We start from the raw sequence: 11,776 nt of genomic DNA, 5'->3' as shown, positions 1-11,776 counted from the left end.
TTGCTTTACTTTTGGCCAAGAACCGCGACTAGTCCGGACTACATTTTTCTGCTGATTTCAGCAGCCATCCACAGGTTTCACATTACCTGATATATATATAACGCCTGATTATCTCCCTCACAGAGCAATGGGCAGGTTTTCCTGTGGGGCCCCCAAGGTTCACAGTCCATGGGGCACTGTTCGTGTCACCTCATCCGTCGACTCAGACGAGGCTACTTTCCCCTTTTAAATTCTTTCCATTATCGTTCATAACTCAATCAATCATTCTTGGAACTCCTCCGATAGCTTTAGTAATTATAGACAATTGTTGCATAACCAACCATACTAGAAGACTTCACTCTAGAAAACTATACTTACATGCCATTGTGCTTTCTTATGAATTTCAAGTTCAGTGTACTTATGCAACTAGGTTCAACTCAATTTCAATCATAGATATGCTAAACCACAATAATTTATACACAAGTTACTAATCTACAAATGCATAACTCATATTCTCGCTTATAAAAGTTTGTATACTTTTATACTTCATGGTTATCAATCGACATCTATCTCAATAGTGATAACAACTGTCATCAAGCACCAATAACAATTACAATAAGTCTCTATCTTAGAGTTAACTAAGGAGAGTTAACTTAAACTCCACAACCCAAGGTTCACCAATCAAAGGTTAATTAAAGTGACCAAATGGGATTCTAATTATACCATTAGTTGAATTCCAAACAACATAATTAGTAACAAGCCACTAACAAGCCAAGATTATTACATAGACCGGGTTGAACTCATTCTTAATAGAAACTACTCAAACGTATACTCGGACATCTTTGAGGTAATTCACCAACTCATGTTCCACTTTCGTATTTGAACTCTTTAACAAACTTACTTTTGTCGGCATTAAGCAGTTAATCTAACATTATAATATTTCTCTATTTATAGTTATTCAATTGAATTCCCTTTATAAACTTAATCAAACTGAAACTGAATTCTCTTTAATCTCAATAATCTAGACCATAATTAATTAAACTACATCCAATAATCTCCATATTATTATTAATTTACTAATAAATCCTTTTTCTAACCTCATATGGAAAAACGAATAAAAGTAATTCACTTTTACAATCTACTACAATGCTCAACCACTCTAATCAAATGATATACCCTTATTATTCTTCATATACATCCTCCATTTAACCTTCAAACTCATCTTAACAACAATCAAAAGTTATTCCTACTAAGTTTTAGTTAAATAGACCAATCTGATGAACATTGTTGATATAATCACCTTTACCAATCTAGAGATATCCTCCCACTAAAAACTAATTAGACACCATCTTAGAAGTAAACTCTATGATACCAATAATGATAACGATGTTTCACACTCATAAATTAATTCTAATTAAAATCATTTCAAGATAGACAAATTAACAGACAAGCATGAAATTATAATTCATATTACGTATTTAATCCATGACAATACCTCACACAATTTCCATGTAGATAACTTACACAAATTACTCTTTCTAATAGAAACTACTTACTAATGAGCTTGACAATATCCTTTTTGATAAGACCAACTAAACCACATTACGTAATTAAAACACAAACTTGTTGTAATAGAGTGACTTGACAAAATCATAATTTACAACTTATACCCAAACCATTGTTTCTTAATGCTTATAATACCGAAACCAAAACATTGAAGCTGGTTGATTATGTATTCAAAACAAGTAACAATAGCACCACTAGTATAGCAAAATCTCTCCTAACTTTACAACATGATAGTATCCACAAAATATATAGATTAGGCCAACTTTTATAATCATTCTCTAACTTATTAAGTACCTTTGAAATTAGGAATAAAAAATTAGTGGATTAAATTTCAAATAGGAGTAGCTCTATCATAAATATATAGATTAGGCCAACTTTTATAATCATTCCTTAACTTATTAAGTACCTTTGAAATTAGAAATAAAAAATTAATGGATTCAATTTCAAAGAGGAGTAGCTCTATCATAATCACAAGCAACTAAGCAATCCATCAATCTTATTGTCCTAGCTAGTTAAAGATAAATGAAATCATAAATTAACTTAGAGCACATCCCACTACTTGCACTAACAAATACTAATCTGAAATGGTGAAGTTGTAACCCGAAATTCCAAATCACATGTAGTTATGAATCAAAATCATCAATTATATCACACAACAACATCCACAATCCACAATCAATTTATTAATCTTCAGAATAATTTCAAAGGAAGGAGGGAAAGAGGTATAGTACCTCTAAGAACAGAAAATCAAGAAGTAAAGGTGGCCAGCACCACCACCACAAACAACATCAACCACACGACAAGAAGAAGAAAAAGAGGAGCAACGGTCAGCAGCAACAGTAACGTCGGAGCGCTGCAACAACCATGACACGGCAACAGCACGAACAGAAGAGACACGGGGAACACCAAGAGGAGAGAGAAACACGCGATAGCAGCAACAACTCCAACAGCAACTACGGCGAGGCAACACCGCGCATCAGCGGTCGAGGAAGCAGCGGGGCTCCGGCAATCTTAAGACACCGGCGAACAGAGGAGAGAGACACAAATGGAGTTGGGATTTCGCAGGAGAGGGTTTGAGGTTTCTCGGTAGAGAGAAAGGATTTTTGAGAATTTTGGGAATTTTCTCCTCAATTAAGTGAAGAATATGAATGTGAAATGATGAATCAGATGAAATAGCTTGTTGGCACTAAAAATGGAAGACACGAAGAGAGGAAGGAAGAAGCAAGAGCTGCAGCTTGGGTTCCTTGAACAGAAGACACAAGAGGAGAGAGAAAATGAGGGAGATGGGTTTGTTGTTTTTTTTTACTTTTGGACTACTACTCTAAACTCAAGTGGACTTGTTTTTCATTAAAACATAAAACAATAATATAACTTAGAACATTCATCTAGTAATTAATATTAAATTATTAATAACTTCGTAAAATTAAATAAATAGATATACTACAAACGCGATAAATAAAAATCATACTCCCCAACTCAAATAAATAAGAGTATTCGGAACAAAATTAACTTAATAATTATAATTAGATTTTAAATAAACGCTCTTTAAAACAGGGTTATTACATCGGCGGTCTGGTTTTCAGCCGTTGAGTTCATTAGTTGTGAGAGAGAGAGGAGAGAGAAGAGAGAGGAGAGAGGAGAGAGGAGAGAGGAGAGAGAAGAGAGAGAGAAAGAAGAGAAAGAAGTTAGAGAGAAAAATGAAACGAGTGCTTACTTGTGCGAAATTCCAGTTTTTTTCCTTTTTTAACTGATTTTTTTTTTTTTTTGAATTTGGAGATACTGTTGTACTCTCATGTCCGATTCTAGGTCTGCCACTGCCTATGAAACATAAGCAAAAAGTATCAAAAGGAGTCTGCTAATCTCAACGTCGTAAGACAAGGTAAACCTCATAAGTAATATGAAATAAACTTCCATCATCTCGTCTATTAACAATTAGAACAATTAGAACAAATAGTTGCCTTGTCGAAAAAGAACTCACAATATAGAATTTGGGTCTTGTATGAAGAATTGTAAATGAATTGAGCCAAATCGAGTACTACTCTATTCATTTCAAGCTCATTTAATGCAGTCAAGTTTGGTAGTGAGCTCAAACGTTTAGGAATTATCATGTTCAGGCTTCACTAGTGTGCAATTAGGTTTACTTGAGTTTATAACCAAGTTTCTGATCATAAACAAATTTTTGTTTTTTATAGCTCATTTAGTTATATAAGCAACAAACTAAGCATACATATCAAATCCAAATAAATAAATTTAACACAAAAATCATAGACGGTGATTTACTAATTAATGTCGAAACTATCCATCATCATATATAAAAAAGATCCATCATGTTAGACAATGATTTAAGTATTGTATTCATGTTTATCCTTGTTTATAGTCAAGCTTCTAGATTTGTTCATACTCAATTCACTTTATACATAAACAAACAAAATCGAACTTCAATCAAGCTCGAGGTTGAGCTTTTCACCGAGAGTCTTAGCTCATTTAAACCCCTAATCGTATGCTTTATATGTTTGCAAGTCGACATGGAGTCAATTCATCTAGTTAACCAGTAGGACTTGCAAAATCCTAGGGGTGTTTAGTGCATTCAGGAGACTGACTCTAAAAGCTCATCACACCTCTATAGTACATAAAAGCATTGACAATCTTCCAACCAGGGAATCAAGAATCTCTACAAACAGAAAAGTTGTATGATGAAGACATAATAATGGACAAAATGTAACAACAACAATCAAATTCATCCTTCATGGCAGACCCAATATTTTGTTGTATTTTGAGCTTATCTTTCAAGAACCAATCACAAATTCTTTCAGCATTGAGCTCTTCAATTGTGCATCCTTCTTACTCGGCTATCACTCTCAGAAGATTTAAAGATGGTATCTGCCAGATAATATCCATGGTCCTAAGTTTTGCTAGTGATGAGAAAGAAACCCCCCTTAGAGAGTTTAAACCCTCAAACCAAATGGGCACCAACCTCCAAGGCCGCCCTCTTGGCCCAAAAAAAAAAAACCCCGCCGCAATAGTTCCATCCCGCCGGAAGTTCGTCTGAACACATATGTGGTGCATCAAAGGAAAATACGTTCATTTGCAGCAGTGTCGTTAAAGCCAAAAGCCATCACTTTTGATCATTCAAATCCAGGTGGTCATCATTTCACATTCATATCCTAAGAAGAGGCTTGAAGATATGATTTATCCAACTTTGAAATGAACGTGGAGCATTAGTGAGGCCAAATGGCATCACTAAAAATTCATAATGCCCATTATGAGTTTTAAAAGCAGTTTTATACACATCCTCTCCATGCACCCTGAGTTAATGATAGCCAGCTCTAAGGTCTATCTTGCTAAATACTAATGCTACAGACAAGCTCATCAATGAGCTCATCCACATAGGTATTGGAAACTTATCCTTAATGATTTTGTTGTTCAACTCTCTATAATCCACACACAATCTCCAAGATCCATATTCCTTCCCTACCAACACTACTGGAGATGCAAAGGGACTATAAATGTCCTGAATAATGCCCTGCTATTCCATCTCACCCACAAGCTTCTCAATTATATCTCTTTGCTTCAAAGGATACCTGTAAAGCCTAATACTTACAGGATTGCTTCCAAAAGCTAAGGGTATTATGTGATCAAAGATTCCTCTAGCAGGTGGGAAGCATTTAGGTTCCTCAAATATATTCTTATATTCACATAACATTCATCAATGCAACTGGGAACTTCCTGAACATCCATAGAACAGTTCAGAAGGCTAGAATGAGTATAGCCACAAGGAAAGAGTTGTAAAACGTACAACTGATAGAGTTAGCTAACAAATTTTATGGCTTATGTTCCCAACTGTAATGAACTTCTCAAGTTTGTTTTACTTCAATATGTGATAAGACCCCTTGTACTCAAACTTCATAACTAACTACTTAAAATCCCACTTTACAGTCCCCAGATCACTTAGCTATTGGACTCCCAAAACCATGTCACAGCTACCTAAGGGTATTAGGTTTACATCTGACTGAAAGGGTGTATATTTAAGGGTCCAACTAAACTCCTTATATACATTTTGACATGCCAAGTGACTCCCATCAGCTACAGTCACATCTTGGGGTAAAATCTCTTCCATTTTCAATCCAAGATTCTTAGCTTGGTGCAGATATATCAACAAAATTATGTGCTCTACCAGGATCAATGAGAATGTGATGAGGTTTTTTTATTATAAAATCCAGTTACTCTCATGGTTTGGAAGTTGGGGCTACCACTCAAAGCACTCACAGAAATATAGGGCTCCATTCAGCAACATGCACTACTTCTTCTTACACTATTTCTTCCTTCTCTCCCTCATCAAGGCTACTATCACCAATTCCTTGAATTTCAACAATGAATAACTATGTTTACTTAAGCTTACATTTATGGTTTCTATAATTCTATCATATGGTTGAGCACAGAAGAAACATAAACCCTTAAGTTGTCTTTCTCTTCTTTCTTCAGGGGAAAGGTTAATTTGGGGTCTGGAAGAAGGTATGGTTGTGTTTAGGATTTTTTTAAGGGGTTGGTAATAAAGCTGGTAGGTTAATATTTGTAGTTTTGGACAGGCTACTTTTAGTGGTGGTATAAGAAGGTTTGTAATAGGATTTATTGGCTTCAAGGTTTTCTTCTTGGTATCCAGCATACTCAATAGCATCCGACACATAATTTGGTTTAAAAGCTCTCACAAAAGGCTTCACAGTGGATTTAAGTCCCCCAATAAAAAATTTTAGGAAATAAGAATCAGGTAATAAATGATTTTGCTGAAGCATTAAAGACCTCAAATGCTCAAATTCACCAATGTAAGACTCGAGAGTACTAGTTTGTGGCAATTTATTAAAGTTCTCTACCGCATGCATTCTTACTTCATCCTTAAATCTTGCTAACAGTTCAATCACAAACTCAGTCCAATCACTACATTTCCTTTAATTGACATGTAGCTAGACATCCACATCTCAGCTTTATCAGTCATATTTAAACATGTCAAGTCTACCTTCTAATCTTCATTAATATTGCACATATTAAAGTATCTATTGCACTTTTTAATCCACATTCTTGGATTTATTCCATCAAACATGGGAAATTCCATCTTAATTAGGAACATATCTCAAACTATTGTTATTATTAAAATTGTTCTCTTATTGTCTTCTAGGAGAAGAATCCGATCTGAAAGAATTTTCCCTTCTAGAATGAGACTCCAACCCCTTGATTCTATCATCCACATTTCCACTCCATTCTTCAAATGATTGAGAAATCTTCATCATAGCTTCTTGCATTATCTTCTGAAAAGATTCTTGCATAATATTTTGTATACTTTTCTCCCATTTTTTGTTATGTTCTCGCTGATTTTCCCAAATCTGATTGATCAGATTGATTTGTTCTTCCATATCTTGAACCCTTCTGGTTACTGCAGGCGCCAAATTGAAATTTCAAGAACTTTTCTTCTTATTCAGGAATTTCAACAAACACCTTATACTCATGAAAAGAAGTGTTCTTATTGAAAAGACTAAAAATGGTGGAGGAAAAGTGAATTTGGCTCTGATGTCAATGTAACAATAATCTTAATTAGCTATTGTCATTTATAACACTCAATATAAATGGAGGCAACCTTCGAGGTATTTTAGTCAATAATAGAGGCAACCTCCAAAACTCAGTACAGTAGAGAAAGAGAATAACAAGATAAAAATAGATAGATGAGAAAGAGGAATGAGATTATTATTTCATTAACTAGGTTTTGCAAAGATTGTACAATGAGTATTTATAGAAAATTAGTTGCTCAATAGCTTTAACAGATTTTCCCGCCAAAACCATCATAACACAATTTAACGACTTTCTTAACTAAACTAACAAACTTCCTTCAATAAAGGAGAGACCAACTGATTCTATACTACTAGACCCTCTCCTATTACACTTCTTGACAATATATATTTCTTAACTAAGCGTGACAGGATAATCTTCCCAGTAAGCTTTGAGTTCCAGATAGAACTTGGAAAAGATTATAGAGGGGCAAAAAAATGGAAAGCTTGTGAATTTGGCGTTTATCAATAGTAGAATTAAGCAATTTAAAAAAATTTACAGCGAACAATGTCATAAGGAAGTGGATATTGGAATACTCTACCATCGCCAGATTGTCGAGGATTGAACTCAATAAACTCAATGAAATATAACACACAAATTTAACCCAACTAGGAATCTTATCCAAAAAATCAGTCATTTTAGGCTCTAGGTTTAGTAGAGTTTGTTTTTTTGGGAGATGAGTTTAGGAGGGGGGACGGGGGATGCGCAGAAATTATTGGTTGTTTTAAGGTTTTGACATTGTTTTTAGAAGTTTTGTGCAACATAATGTTGAAATGCAAATTCGGGGTTCCAATCCCGCATGCCTTTTTCTCCTTGTTTCTTTTTTCATTTTTTTTTTGACGAGCTCTTCTTGTTTCTTAAATGTTCTCCTTTCTTACTTTTTCTTTCACTACTACAAAAAAGCCTTGAAGAGACCATCTAAAAACACTTAAGAGGTGGTCTCTAGCTCACTCGTATCTTTGAATAACACAAAGGGACCACTATTAAAGATAAGTGGCCACTTAGGTGCGGGATCGAAGAACTATGAGAGAAGGAAAAGAAACCACTTATTTAAATAAAATGATATCTATCATTCTACCAAGAAACCACATAGTCAAATAAGTGGTCTCTTTAGGTCCACAAAAAAGACCACTTATCCTTGTAAGGTGGTCAGTTTGCTCAGCATAATTATAACATCTATTTACATCGGCTTTTTAACCCCGGTAAATTTACATATTTTCCCGCTTCATGTATGCTTTCATATTTGTATAATTATTGATAAAAAAAATGGAAACAAAAAAATATTCAAAGAAGTGCCACAATTCTTACAAATCTTTAAGTTAAAAAAGAATAATTCTTCCAAATCTATTATCACACTTAAATAAAGTGAAATTTGCTAGCCCAAAGCTATACAAGTATGCATAGCAACTACATAAAAATAATATTAAAATAAAAAGTATGGTTTTTTTATTAAATAACCATATATTGAATTAAAATGGTCTCTTATTAGTGATCACTTTACCCACATTTGTAGTTGTACAACAACTCCATCATGCTTCTTGATTTTCTTTCTACAACCATAATATTTCATTTTTTTTAAGTTAAAAGAGTATGATTATATATCTTATACATTCCTTAAAATTGTAGATTATTAAATAATAATGTCATTTTATTATATTTCTAATATTCATTTAAAGCGTTGGGTGATAAACTGTATTTAATATTTCGATATTCTGATTTTATTCGTCAAGTTGTTAGTTTATTGTTTATTAAGGACTACTCCATTCGTCCCATAATAGTTTGATGACTTTTATTTTTGTTTGTTGCATTTTAGTTAGAACGTTTTATGTTTGTATGGTCCCACTATTATTATACGATTTCCTTATTTTTTAATTAAAGATACCCACCAACTCCTACCACACCTATTTTTTCTTAATAAAAATAACATTTGAGAATTACACTCAACTTATAACCTTATATTATGTGACCCAACAAGTGTTCAAATCTTTATAGGACGGAGGGAATATTGGATATATATTAATCATATAAAAATAACAAAGTTCTTTTTTTTTTTTTTGAAAAAACAGTTGCTGGTAAATAATTAGTTGTTTTCTTATAAATGTGCATATTTTATTAAATCTCTTATGCGTTAGGGTCCCTTTTTTTAGACATTGTCCTGCACCTAATAATATTCAGGAACGGTCCTGCAAACAATGTGTCTATGGGCCTGATAGATTTAGCAAGGTGTCTAGGCTGAGGCTTTGGAAAGGGTTTGAAATTTCGTGGGAGGGCCTATGTACTAAGTGTTCACTAGATTCGGATTTCATGCTAGCCATTGTTGATGAAAATTGAGGTAAAGTTTTGGTGGAGTGGTAAGAACTAGGATCATGTGGTGTGCCAGATCCGTAATAGCATAGGGGGATTTACATCGACTGCATAAAACAGTTGGTTCATTTAGCTATAATGATGGAATCCCATATTTTGAGATGGTGGCATAGACACATTTGGATTAGGTTGGTCACTAGAAGTAGCTATATTTTTGACTTTTTTGGAGGAGGTATTTGGTTTTGATGCCATTGTTTCAAGAAATTGACAAGAACTAATAATCAATTAATTAAAATTAACAAAAATAACAAGCTACAATTAATATAACTAATTCTAAGAGACTTAGAATCGACAACACGTTACAATTAACTAAAATAAACAAAGATAACAACTAACAACTAATAATTAATAGGAAAAATTGTCAAGAATAAGTCAACCTTTGCGTTGACCGCTTTTAACAAGTCAACCTTCATTTATTCCAGTAGCAAGTAAAGCTTGTACATGAATTAGATTTTAACGAGTTTTTTTAAATGGTAACCTACAATAGTAGGTTGCAACAGGTAATTAAAGATCCGTTAAGTTTATTGCAATTAATCTTTAAATTTTTTCCCACCTGTTATAAAACCCACCCAACTGCTTCTTCCCCCCTCTTTGAGACTCTGCTTCTTGTTCCCTTCTTCCTCCTTTTCATTTTTTTTCCTCTGTTGTTATCTGATCCCAACTGACATTACTCCTCAAATGAACAACAAAGCTATCTTTCCGATAATTATTTGAGGGTGAGCATCTAATAGGAAAAGCTATCATTTTTATAAGCCCTACTCAAATTTTCATCAGAAATGATAAACCCATTTGTTAAATTAACAAAATTATCACCTACAGCGCCCCACCATTGCACATGATCAGACCCAGGTAGCATATCAAACTCACTAACCCTAAAAGAACAATTGTCAACTACTGTAAAAACACCTCTCAATTGATGTTGCAACATTACAAATTCATACTTTAAACCAGCCAAAGAGGTGTCATTCGAACATTTTAAATCAGAAGAATCAGAAATACAGTAGAGATTCAAAAGTATAAAGAACATTAAAAGGGATCTTAGAAACCCTAAAAAGACCAATTTATATGCCATAGGAAGGGACGATCCAAAACAAATGTAGGCACCCTTCCCTACCTATTCCCCACAACTTAATACTCAAATTTGGAGGATACCCTTTTCAATTGAACATCAAAATACCCGAAATCAGGTCAGAAATTTGCCTAATATTGTGTAGATTCAAAGATAGAGGAGAAAGAATCAAATCAAAGAGTAGCAATAATATAAACAATGAAGATGAAAAGGAAGGTGAAAACATAGAAATAGTGATTGCTTTGCCCTACAAATATGTCGAGAAAAAAAAAGAGATGAAATTCGTGATGGGTTTACCTTACTGGCGGAAACCCGGAAAGTCAGAAACTTTATCGTGTCAATGAAATCGGGACTAAGCACAGTGCAGAAGAAATTGGGAGGAGATAGACAGGGGGAATTCTGGTGCGAGAAGAAATTGCAACCCTAATTGGAGACGAAGAACAGGAGAGAGAGAGTGTGTGTTATACGAACAGTTAGGGGAAACGAAATGTGGAGGGAATTTTTTTTGCCAGAGTCAATAAGTCAAAGGGAATGGTAAGTTTAAAATGAAAGTTTACAGGTTGTTCAGGTCATAAGTAAAAAAACTCGTTAAAATCTAATTCATGTACAAGCTTTACTTGCTACTGGAATAAATGAAGGTTGACTTGTTAAAAGCGGTTAACGTAAAGGTTGACTTATTCTTGACAATTTTTCCTAATTAATATAAAAGGAATCAATTAGCAATAATAATAAAAAATAGTTGATAAAGTACTAATAATATAATTGTAAATAAAAACGATTAATATTAATCAACTAAAAATGATTGAAATAAAATTGAGTTAGATCTTACAACCAATATCTTAGGAATAGAATTGGCAAATGCGGGGATAACAACTTCAAAGGTTACTTGAATGATCTTGAAAAAATCTTCCCCAAAAGCACAAATAATTTTGTAGTAGTAATTATTTTAAGATCAAAGTGTTAGTTTTTTCCCCCTTATGTAGAGCTAAAAAAAATATTGAGAGATTTCGAAAGTGATAAATTTGATACTTGAAACTTAAGGAGATTGAAATAATATAGGAAGATGAGGATACGAATTGTGGAAAAAACTAATGATGTTTTGGCGCATATATGAAAGATGAAAAAAATTTAGCCGTTAGAAATAAAATGTCAATGAACTGATAAACGTTAGAAACATAATTCAAAGCATATGAAAGTTGAAAA

Source organism: Beta vulgaris, chromosome 2 (genome assembly GCF_026745355.1).
Source record: "Beta vulgaris subsp. vulgaris cultivar EL10 chromosome 2, EL10.2, whole genome shotgun sequence".
Taxonomy (NCBI): Eukaryota; Viridiplantae; Streptophyta; class Magnoliopsida; order Caryophyllales; family Amaranthaceae; genus Beta; species Beta vulgaris.
Note: the sequence above shows the minus strand (reverse complement) of the source record.